The following is a 12,412-nucleotide window of genomic DNA, read 5'->3' as shown; positions in this document are numbered from 1 at the left end:
TGTGTGTGTGTGTGTGTGTGTGTGTGTGTGTGTGTGAGAGAGAGAGAGAGAGAGAGAGAGAGAGAGAGAGAGAGAGAGAGAGAGAGAGAGAGAGTATGCTGAATACACACTTATGTGTGCAGGTTCACAAGCCTGTGCACACCTATATAGTGGCCAGAGGCTGCTGCTGAGTGTCTCACTTCATAGTTCTCCACTTTATTCCCTCGAGACGGCATCACTCACTGAACCTGGAGCTAGACTTCTGATATCTGGCAGATTGCCTGCAGGGTTCATCTATGCTGTGGCATGGATTGGTCCTTTATTTCTCTTTATGACTGAGTAGTTTTCTGTTAACTGGATATACCACATGGTTATTATAGTATTGTATGCACAAATGGACAATTTTTCCCCCCTACATTTTCCAATCTGAATTGTGGTTTTGTTGGGATCATATGTTGCTGTGGTTTGGGGCACCCATATTGCCAGGAAACACAGATGGAACCTGTTTCTCCAGGCCTCCTGGTAGCTCCTTTCTGCACACCATTACCTTTACCACGCTGAGGTACCTCCTTGTGTGTCATTCTGCCAGCTCAGTGGCCGGACACCATCTACCTGTCTGGCACTTCTGGACTCTGGGAGGTGATGACTACCCAACATCCTTCTCCACACAGCATAGCGACCATGTAGCAGCTCTGAAGGGCCATCTCTGCCTGTCAGCATAGCAGCGATGCACTTGCTTGACTTCGATGCTTGGGATTGCAGTTCTCGGTCTTATACTCTCCTCCACTGGCAAGAGCTCGGTTGATGCTACTGACCATATGGGCTAAGTGGTAATACAGTCTCCCAAACTGTAGCTAAGAACAACCCAGTTAGTTATTCTCCACCATTTCACTAAGTGGAGTGGACAGCAAAGGGGCTGAACAGTGGTACTGAGTCCCCTCATGCTCTACCAGGGAGTGACAGGTGGCTCTCATATGGCTTGACAAAGGTCAAAGGGACATGTCATGTTGAAGAGACATGCCATGGCAAAGGACAATGTGGCATGGCCACATCTAAGCCTGGAAGCTCACTGAGCATCTTCTAGACTCCCTGGGTACCAGATGGGCTGCAATGACATTGCAGCACCAGCTTACTTGATGGCTTTGTTTGAACAGGACCAAACTACCTTTCATGCTACAGTTGGCATGCTGTCACCGTCCCTGGTATAAAATCCCTAGATAGGAGCCATTGTGGCTCGACCGCATGCTGCCTTTGCTCACTTCAGCAGCTGAATCAGAGGATGGGCTCCTTCCTGTGTCCCAGCTGCCTTCACCAGGTAGGCCCTGCGGAAGATGGAAGACGTGGGGCCTGTTGTGGTTTGAATGAGAATAGCCCCCATAGGTTCATATATTTAAATGCTTAGGGGGTGGCAATATTTGTTTGTTTTTGCTTTTGTTTTTGTTTTTTGGTTTTTTGAGACAGGGTTTTTCTGTATAGCCTTGGCTGTCCTGGAACTCACTCCGTAGACCAGGCTGGCCTCGAACTCAGAAATCCGACTGTCTCTGTCTCCCAAGTGCTGGGATTAAAGGCGTGTGCCACCACCACTGCCCTGCAATATTTGTAAGGATTAGCAGGTGTGGCTTTGTTGAGGTTTCAAAAGCCCAAGCTTGGCCCAGTGGCTCTCTCTCGTCCTGCTGCCCGTGGCTCTGAATGTAGAACTTCCAGCTACTTTCTCCAGCACCATGTCTGCCTATATGCCGCCATGTTCCCCACCATGAGGACGATGCCCTAAACCCCTGAAATCATAAGCAAACCCCAATTAAATGCCTCCCTTTATAGGAGTTGCCATGGTCATGGTGTCTCTTCACAGCAACAGTGTTGACTAAGGCCAGGCCTCACCTAATCCACCTCCCAGGCCATGGAGGAGGGCAATTCGAGCGGGCCTTCTTTCATCTTCCTCTTCACAGTGGAACCTTCTTTGTTCCAGATGGGACCATAACTTACAGCAAACTCAGTCTCCAGCAGCTCTCTAATGGCTGGATCATGGCAGTAGTTCTATGCAGAGGTGACAGTGCCACTCCTAAGCAGGCTCCTTAAAGACTAGTTGATCGGCCTGACTTCCCCTTTCATCTGCAGACAAAGGGACAGACACATTAGTGGGAGCCATCAGCCCATCCTAGGCTTGCTGGAAAAGTAGATCCATCTTCTGGGCTTCCTGACAAATGATAACACGTGAGTTGTTTTAACACAGTCATGCCCCTTATCCAAGCTCCACAAAGAATGCAGTTATACCAAGCCAAACATGAATCTTGTTAGTCCTTGTGCATGTGTACCTATGGTCTTTAACTTATAGATTAGGCACAGCAAGGGATTAAAAAATAAGAAATAATGAAATTGAGTAATTATACAAATATATTATAGTATTTTTTTCAAAGATGGGAGCCATAATAAAATCTTCTGTCACTGGAACAGTAGATCTGGTAACCTTGGCAGTTGCTAAGTGACTAACGGGCTGGTATTGCATACAGAATGGATACTTGAGACAGAGAAAGGATTTGTATGCCAAGTCAGAGAGAGTGGGAAATTGAAGAGATTTCATCATATTAGTGTAAGTTAGAACCTAGAAATGGTTTGTTTCCTTGGTTTCCCACCTAATGTCTTCAAAGCAAGGTTGGTCACATGTAAATAAAACCACACTAGTGAAACCACATGTAAGGGAGTGACTCTAAATAAAAACGTATTCTTTACTTCTGGAAGGCATGTAAGGGAATGTCTCTAAATAAAGACTTATTCCTTACTTCTGGAAGGCAGAAGTTGAAGCTCAATGGGAGGCTTTGTTCCCTGTGAGGGCTCTTTTCTTGGAATCCTTCCTGGCTGCTCTTCCAGATTCTAGGCTTTGCTGGAGTTTTCCATCATTCCTTGCTTGAGCTCTCATTCTTCAGTCTTTCCCTTGAAAACTGAAGTCTGAGTTTTGAACCCACGAGTCTGCTAAAACAACAACAACAACAAAACCAAAACCAAAAAATGAAGGAAAAAACCCACAGATAGGCCATGCCTTTACGACAGAAATTGGGGGACAGAAGCAGGTGGGTTATCTATGATTTTGAGGCTAGTCTATCTACACAGCAAGTTCCAAGTCAACCAGAACGTCATAGTGAGCCTCATCTCAAAACCAAAATGAACCACACAAATAGCACAGCCCAGATATGAACTTCCACTTGGCAAGATGACATTCAGACTCGTGCTGTGGCCAATGAGGCGAGTGTACACTCAGACCTTCACAGGCATGTTTGAAAAACAGTTTTTGAGGGGATTAGAGAGATGGCTTCATGTTAACCATTGAGAGCATTTGCTAAGAAAGTAAGAGATGCTGAGTTCAAATTTCTGGCACCCATTTTAAAGCCACCCTTGGCTATGTGTGGACAGGAGGCTGATCCCAGGAGCTTATTAGCCAGTTAATCAAGCTGAGATAGAGAGTTTCAGGGTCTGTGAGAGAGATGTTGGCTTAAAAAATAATGTGGAGAATGACAGAAGATGACGACACCTAATGTCCTCCTATGGCTGCATGGATATGCATAGGTATACACAAAGACACACATACAGATATACACACCCACACATACCCACATACCCACAGACACACACTCACACATACCCCCACACACACACACATTCACACACAGACACACACACAGACACACACCCACACATAACCACACACACACACACACACACACACACACACACACACACACCCCACACACACACACATTTTGGTCATGTTATCCAGTTGGCCAGCAGAAGGTTGCACCTCCATCTCCAAAGCACAGGGTCCAGGTCTTTCTCCATCACAATTGTTTATCTGTTTCCCTTCCTCTGCAGTTTTTATCTTTTCCATCTTTCCTTCCTCCTTCCCTCCCTCTCTCCCTCCCTCCCTTCCTTCCTTCTAGTAGAAGTAGAAAAACTAATCACTTGTTTGATTTGGCTGTTTTAATTTTCTTTTCTAGTAAGAGACCCTCTACCCCCTTTCTCCATTGGAATATTTAGAAGTTTTTCTTACTATCTTGCTAACATCTGTAGGAAGAAGCATCCTTTGCCCTTCGTCGGTCTCCTTGGTAGGTATTTTTCCCCTGTTGAAGCAAACTTTCTTCAGGTGTGAAGTTCTGAAAGTTTGCGGCGTGAATCCTCATATGAGGGACATTAGGGGACATAATGGGCATGAATGTCTTTTATTGCAGTTTTCAGACAATACAAATGTTCTCTTCGGATGGCCATTTTTTATATGGCCCCTCTATAAAGTCCAGCGGCATAATACTAAATCATAAATAAGTGAAGGCATTTTTACAGGAAGCAAAGATATTGAAGTCTGTACACATGGCTTCCCTCCACATTTTTAAAATTATAAAGTAATAAACACACAAAAGTAAAAATATTAAGGCAACGTAGTCTGATATTAAATGAAAAAGAACTGTTGCCCGCCCCGCGTCCGAGTCTCAGGAGAAACCATTTTAACGGTTTATGTTTTCAGAACTTGTTGTTGCTGCCATATTTCTAAATAAAATGCTTTTACTGCTGCCTCAGGATTGACCAATTTTAGACAATATCTACTCGGTGTCCCAGGATGAAAGAGACGTCAAGTCATTCCCACTTCCTCCATCACCCCTTTAATTGCGTTAGTTGTATTATTTTTAGCTCTTCCAGCTTTCCTTAATAGCGTGGAATCATGTGCAGACACCTCCATTTCTGCTTGGCCAGCAGCGGGTCAGCACAGGGCTCCTGGGGGTCAGGGGACAGGATGAGGCTGAGCTCAGAACTGTGAACTGTGGCTCCCGGGGAGGCCTGCAAGAAGTCTTTACCTCTGCTTGGCCCAGAGCTCATTCTCTCAAGGCATGCTGGGCAGCTGCAACATGCAAAGCCCCACACAGCGGGAAATAAAACATAACACCCTGGGCCCACGGGGCTCACGGGGCCCACGGGGCTCACCGGGCCCACGGGGCTCACGGGGCTCACGGGACCCACGGGGCTCACAGGGCTCGCTCTCTTGTTTGGAGAAGACAAAACCAGACAAAAATCAGCAGTCTAAAGATTCTGTCTATCAAGTACTGACAGAACCTAATGAGGAAACAGGAAGTGGATAAGGAGTGGGAGGGGTTACAGATTGATAAGGAAACAGGGAAGGTGTGTCTGACTCTCCTGAACATGTAACTTTGTCATCCCTGAAATGACCTGTAGTCCTACGGCCAGCGAACTCTTACTACGATGCTATAAATGCAGATGCTACTATTTACAATTGGGTTATATAGATAAGCCCTCACCGTAGATTAAAAACATCACATTTCAAGAATCCGTTTGAGACTGTGTGCTTAACATACAAAATTAGTTATGTGTCTCATGGCTGTGATAAGATATTATGACAGAAACATCTTAAAGAAAGAGAGTGCTTATTTTAGTTCCCAGCTCCGAGGTACAACCATGGCAGGGAAGGCATCTGAGCCAGGAAACAGAGAGTGACAAAGGCCTGCCTTTCTTCCTTTCTTCCTTTCTTCCTTTCTTCCTTTCTTTCTTCCTTCCTTCCTTCCTTCCTTCCTTCCTTCCTTCCTTCCTTCCTTCCTTCTCTCTCTCTCTCTCTCTCTCTCTTTCTTTTTTTGTTTTTTATTTTTTTATTTTTTTGTTTTTCGAGACAGGGTTTCTTTGCCCTGGCTGTCCTGGAACTCTGGCCTTGAACGCAGAAATTCGCCTGCTTCTGCCTCCCAAGTGCTGAGATTAAAGGCGTGTGCCACCACACCCAGCTTCTTTTCTTTCTTTTTATGCTGCAGTCAGGAAGGACCAGAGCCCAGGAGTAATTTTGCCATTTATTTATTTATTTATTTATTTAATTTATTTAATTTATATGAATATAATAGAGCTGTTTTCTGACACACCAGAAAAGGGCATCAGATCCCATTACAGATGGTTGTGAGCCACCATGTGGTTGCTGGGGATTGAACTCAGGACTCTGGAAGAGCAGTCAGTGCTCTTAACCGCTGAGCCACCTCTCCACCTCAATTTGGGCCTCTTTTAGTGTGAGTCTTCCTACCTTACTTAACCTAAGCATAAAAGTAACTCATAGGCAGGACCCAGAGGCTAATTCCATCTAAATTAGATGCCACAGGTGTACTTGAAGGCTTGGGTCCTAACTGATTCCGGATCCTGTGAGGTTGACAGTGCACACTAATCATCACAAACATCAAATATCACAGCCAGGGCTACCTTAAATTTACAGTACCCATGCTAGCTTATACCACGGGCAGGCATCATATATCATAAAGACCTTTTTTTGCAAATAAAGTGCAGGATACTTCATGCATTTGCATATGTTAAGGTATAAAACGACAAAATACAGTATCAAAAACAAATGGCTGTTTTTTCCTTCCTTAGGAAAACACCAAACGGCAGATGAACGGGGGGCAGGGGGGACAGCCTAGACGACTACAAGGGCCCAGGCTCTGGATCTGTGGTGGCTTCCAGGGAGGGCTCAGCAGCAGGTTTAATGGCTGCAGGGTGGTGGTGTGGACAGTGGCCATGGCTGAGGTTGTGGGGGCTCATGGAGATAAAGCAGAGGACAAGGCCTGGATTCCTGTCACCAAGTTATTCTGTCTCCCTAAGGACATTAAGATAGATCGAGTCTCAGAAGGAAACTTGCCTATTCTCCCTGTCCACCAAGGAATCTGAAGTTACTGACATTTCCTTGGGTGTATTCCTTAAGGATTTGGTTCTAAGGACCATACCCATGCAGTCACAAACTCTGGCTGGGCCAATGGCCCAGGCTTAAGGTTTTCATTGCTTTCGGGGACTACAACAGTCATGTTGCTCTTGGTGTTAAGTGTTCCAGGGTAGTAGCCACTGCCATCTGAGAGGCCATCATCTTGACCAACCTTCCCATTATTCTTGTGCAAAGAGGCTACTGGGAAAACAATAATGACAAGTTCCACACCATCCCAGACACGTTGACTTGCCCCTGTGGCTCTGGGCTGGTTAGCCACTACTCCCTGTCCCCCAGAGGAGCTGGAATCAGCTCTGCCCCTGTGTCCAAAACCTGGTGCTGCTTCTTGGTCCTGATGACCTCACTACATCAGCCAGAGGCTGCACTGCCGTCCTGGGCATCTTTGCTATGGCCACCTTTGATGCCTTCTCTAAGAGCTACAACTATTTGATCCCCAGCCTGTGGAAAGAGGTTGTATTCTCTAAGTCTTCCTGTCAGAAATTCACTGACTATCTTATGAAAAAAAAATACCAGAGTTCCTGTTTAATGGATCTAGGCTCTAGTCATGGCTATGGTATAGGGTTTTTATATCAGAAAAATAAAGTTTCTTATGTTTGGGGGAAAATCGCTGGCCACACAATAAACTGTAAAGCAACAGTGGCTTCCCTTCATGGACAAGTGGTTGGCTGGGCACTAGGTGGTGGTCAGTTATAGATAAGTATCTACCTTGGATTTCAAATCCAGAAAGATACCAAATTCAAAGTACAGTTTCTGCCAAAAGCTATGAAGCTGAGAAATCGTAAGTTAAGCCATCATAAATCAGGGGCCATAGGCATTAACCCTTTCCACGTATAGGAAGGAGATGGAATCTTATACCATTTAGATGTATACCATGGCAGCTGTCAGGGTGTCTGTCATCCAGGTACTGCCCTTAACATGGATTTTTTTTACACTCTTTCAGTTGCTCAGAATCATGCCAGGATGCTCCATGCAGGTGCTGGGTACTTTTCTATTACTCTTTGCTTCTCTTACTGTTGTCAGCCTTTACATTTTCACATTGATGTGTGGCAGGAAGCGAGCTTCTTCATTGTGCTACTCTAATTGCTGCTGGGCACAGACACTCTAGGCCCTCAGACTACAGTTACTTCTCATAGTGAGCTCAGCATAGCATGGCTGATTTCTGGACCCTGTGCTTCTTTCCCTCATCTTCCTGGATTTATTGGAGTACATCCTCAAGAAAGTTGTCAAAGAGTCGGGCACGGTGATGCTTGCCTTTAATCTCAATGCATGGGAGGTATTGTTCAAGGCTAACCTTGTCTATATATCAAGCTCCAGAACAGCCAGGGCTATATAGTGTGGCCTTGTCTCAAAAAAAAAAAAAAAAAACCAACAAAAAACAAACAAACAAAAAAACAAACAAACAAAAAACCAAAAAACAGTTGTTAGAAAGACACAAAAGTAACTTCCATCCAGGGCTGGAAAGATGCCCAGTCAGTGAAGCATGGAGACCTGAGTTTGATCCCAGGCACACACATACAAAGCCAGGTTTGGTGGCTCGAGCTGTGCCAGAAGTGGAGAACAGCAGGATCCCTGAAACTCACTAGTAAGTACAGGTGCCAGTGATAGACCCCATCTTAAAAAAAAAAAAACAAAACAAAAAAAAAAACTTCTAAGGAATGGCACTGAGATTGACCTCTAGCCTCTACATACATGTACATACACATGTACAGCAGCACATACATGAATAGATCCTGGAGCACATCCAATTCTTTGGGTGGACATACATCTCACATTATTCCCCTAGGATACTATACATTGGCGACCTGGTGTTCTTACCTTTACTGTGGCACCTGAAAGCCTCTTGTTGGTCAAGTCCTATTTCTATGACATCAACCTGATTTGGGGTAGCTTTTTTTCTTTCTTTCTAGAAAGTTTCCAGAGATTTTTGTCTAAATTATTGATGTCTTGAACTTCCTCAAGGCTGATGCCAGGAGAGCTTCATTTCAAAAGTAAGAAAAACCAACAGTCTTGCAAAAGTAATAGTTCTGGGGGTGGGGGACTGACAGTCATGTTGCATGGGGGCCTAATAATCAGGACACATCTATTCACACTGAGTGGTTGACAAGATTGCTGCCCCCAGGCATGGTGAGCCGAGCGTACTCAGGTCCAAAGAGTTCTATCTTGGTATCTGTATAGGCTTCTTCTGTCACAGAGAGCCCGTCCTATCACATTAGCACCCTCCCTCCATGCCCAAGCACACTCACCCACAGATAACAGTCAGCAGAGGTTCTAAAAACACATCAGCTCTGCATGACCAGCTAACAAAGCCCACAGCACTGGAAGAATTCAGAACAGGCACATCAGGCCTACAATACATCACATGTCCAGTTGAGGTATTGGGTCTCCACAGGGAAATAAGATCTACAGTTATTAGGCACTGTGCCAGCGTCGTGGCTCTACCTGGCCCAATCACGGTGACCTGGAAGTGTAAGCCAGTTAGACTCTTTCCCTCTCGAGGTTGCTTTTGGTTAGGGTCTTTTACATAGCAACAAAGTGAAACTAGAACAAGAGAGAAGCCATGGCTCATACCTGCAAGGCTTCTGTCATTGGCCAGCACTGTGAACTGAGTGCAGCAAACCTGGGACAGTTGGGCATGTGGCATGTGTCCTTGCCAGTTTCTATGGACTCTCTCTTCAGAACAGACCTTAAATATTACCTCTGACAGTTTTCACCAAGCCACTAGGCCTGAGCTCCTGAGATCTTCTCTGAGACATGGAGACTGACAGCACAGAGGGAGCTTGACCACTGTCGTTTGCACAGAACCTGGAAGAGACAGACGCACAGTTACTACTATGTGTGCCACTGTGGCTAGCTACTTGGTACTTGCCCTATCACTAATGGGGCCTTCCAGAGGCTCTTGGGGCTGTACTGCTAGGACCCAAAGGGACTGTCTTTTCCCTTTGCCTCTTTCCTGGCAGGACTCCCTCTGTGGAGTCTGCCCAGTGCTTGGCTGGATCAATGCTGTAGCTGGATGTGGGTTGGATACCTTACTCACAGCATCCCAGCCCAGCCACAGGGCAGCCAGGAAGAGATTCCTCTACACTTCTGCAGAGGTTAAGCCCCAAATGCTGTTTCTGCAGATAGTTGACGTGCCTGGCTCAGACTGTCTGCACAGGTGCCTGGAGGCCAGCCTCAGCCTCAGAATCCAGCCAGGGTGAGAATCCAGCCAGGGGTTGGTAGTGCCAGCACACAAGCAGGGCAGACTCCACAGCTGGCCTCTTTCCTTTCCCTGGCTTCCCCTCCACAAAAAAGGTTGAAGCTGATCAGACAGGCTCAGCACTCTCACAATCCCAGCCCAGATCCATGACTACTACCTTGGGGTAAGCATGTTTTTAGTCCACACGCACATGTGGTGGCCACTCATTCACTGGCTTGGTTGGTGCAAGGTGGCTCTCTGGCCAAGGAGCTGGTTCATCTTGGTGAAGGAGGAGGACTTCTGCATCTCACCCTGCTGGACCTAGTCAGTTTCCACAGTATGACCTCTGGATAACTGGCCCAGCATTCCCTGTGGACATGTTTCAGGCCCAGCTCTGACAATGAGGTTTGGGTTTCTAGTGTGGTTCCTGGGGTTAGACAATGGCTCTGGATGCTCAGGCCTGTACCAGGGTCAGAAAGACTCAGGGCTTCTGGTTGCCCCAGGCTTCCCCACATGCTACTATTTCTCTTCCTGCTGCTGCCCCATGGTTAGCAACCAGGAGATCAGGTTTTCCATGGGTTCTGTTCCTGAACCCAAGATTAGACTATTTTTGTTGTTGTTCCAATGGAATAATATAAAATTGACTACTTTTAACATTTAAAACACATGCTTAGGTCGCAGTTAGCTCACAAAGGTGGACATATGCCAGCACTTAAGTTCTGATGGTTTCCTCATTGCCACATGAACCTCAGAACTGCTAAGTACTTGCTAGCCTCTGCCATGACTAGCCCAGGTTGTCACCAACTGACTCTCTATCTCCCTAGACACATCTGCTCTGGGCAGACCTGTGCATCCAACCACAGGGTGTATCTCTCCTATGAGAAGACTAAACTCATCTTGCAATAACTCCCATGTAGAAATTAAACAGTGAAGAATTAAACTGGAAGGAGCCTGATACTTATTAAGCATCTGGGCCTTCTATTCTATAATCTTTTCCCCTTGGTAGGGTGACATGGATGTATCTTGTCATCTCAAATCATTTTCTTTGGGGATCATTCTCCCATTAGGCTAGTTCTCCACAGGTGCTGCCCTGCCCAAAAAACCCCAAACCACACCAAACCAAACTAAAACCCAAAACAAACTAAAACCCAAACAAACAAACAAACAAACAAAATACCTCTATCCTCTGAGGGGCAACCATTTCATGTATCTTTAAGAACATCAATCAGAAACTCTGGAGATGGGGACTACACAGTCCTTACTAAAAGAATCTTCTGCAACATGCCTGACTATTCCATTCCCTGGTGAAACCACATTCTCTGTTCACCCCTGTGGGCTGAAGAGTTAGTGGCAGCTCCAGGTCCTGGTTGCTTTTTGTAAGAGTTCATAGCTGTCTGAGGCTCAGAGTTAAGGGCTTCTGGGTGAGAGGAAAATGTCCTCTGCCTTCTACCTTACATAGAAATCTCCAGAGGAGCCACACCCCGATTTTCTTGTGCGGTGAGCAGTCAGAGTCTGTGCTTTGATGCTTGGGTACCATAAGGGATTGCTTAGAGCTGCTAGGCCACTTGGTTAAACCTGAGGATAAGACAGATACCCCAAAGGATGCAGACAGGCTCTTGAAAATTGTTTAAACTCCTCCTTTCTGATATCAGCTTTCTATGCATGTGTCTTAAACTTTTTTTTCATCTTTGCCTAAGCCAGTTTAAGTTGATTTTCTGTTGCTTACAACCTAGATATAAGTAGTGTCCCTTGGGGATAGAGTCAGGAAGGGGACAGCTGCAAAGAGGGATCTAACAAAACAAAACCATGAAGACAGAAACTATCCCACTATGTAGCTTAGGGGACCAAGGTAACCATGACAACAAAATATGGATGGACAGCAGGATGCCAAACAGTACTGAGCATGCTCTGAGTCTTGGATGTGCAAGAACCTGATGTGGTAGCTACTATTGCCCCATTTTGTAGATGAGGAAACTAAAGTCCCAAGGGGTCAGCTTTAGTAAAAGACAGTATTGTGAAAGGTTGGGCTGCCCAGGGGAGGAACATACTTCAGTGAGGACATGGTTAGAGGGAGGGACTCAACCAGGAGCTCATGTGTGACTTCTAGAACCTCCATTTATAGCTGTCCCTGTACAGGCCTAGCAGACTTCCCTCCATGGCTGTGCAGGTCCCAGGAATCCCAGACAGTGTGCCTATATAGGGGAGTTGGCAACCTTGGTGGCAGATTTTATTGGGGCTTTCTCATGTAGGCATGACTTGTAAAGAGAATCACTCACATGGCTACATTTAAGATCCAGATCCACCCTTTTCCTCTAGAAGCAGGACTAACTGCTTTTTCTAACCACATGCTCAGTCTTTCTCATCATTGTAGATAAGAAGTCCATCCTGGAAAGTTTCTAGGACTAATGGTAACTTTCCAGGAGTTGGGACAGAAGACTAGACATCCACAAGGAAGCCTAGTCACTGGTCCTTCGATTCTCTCTCTCTCTCTCTCTCTCTCTCTCTCTCTCTCTCTC

General features: G+C 45.8%; 1 pseudogene; it reads left to right on the top strand.

Moving 5' to 3' along the window:
- The window catches only part of LOC110327321, a 16,198-nt pseudogene that overhangs the window by 599 nt on the left and 3,187 nt on the right, over positions 1-12,412 (top strand).

This window comes from Mus pahari, chromosome 1 (assembly GCF_900095145.1).
Source record: "Mus pahari chromosome 1, PAHARI_EIJ_v1.1, whole genome shotgun sequence".
Taxonomy (NCBI): Eukaryota; Metazoa; Chordata; class Mammalia; order Rodentia; family Muridae; genus Mus; species Mus pahari.
Note: the sequence above shows the minus strand (reverse complement) of the source record. Positions and strands in the feature narration are given on the sequence as shown.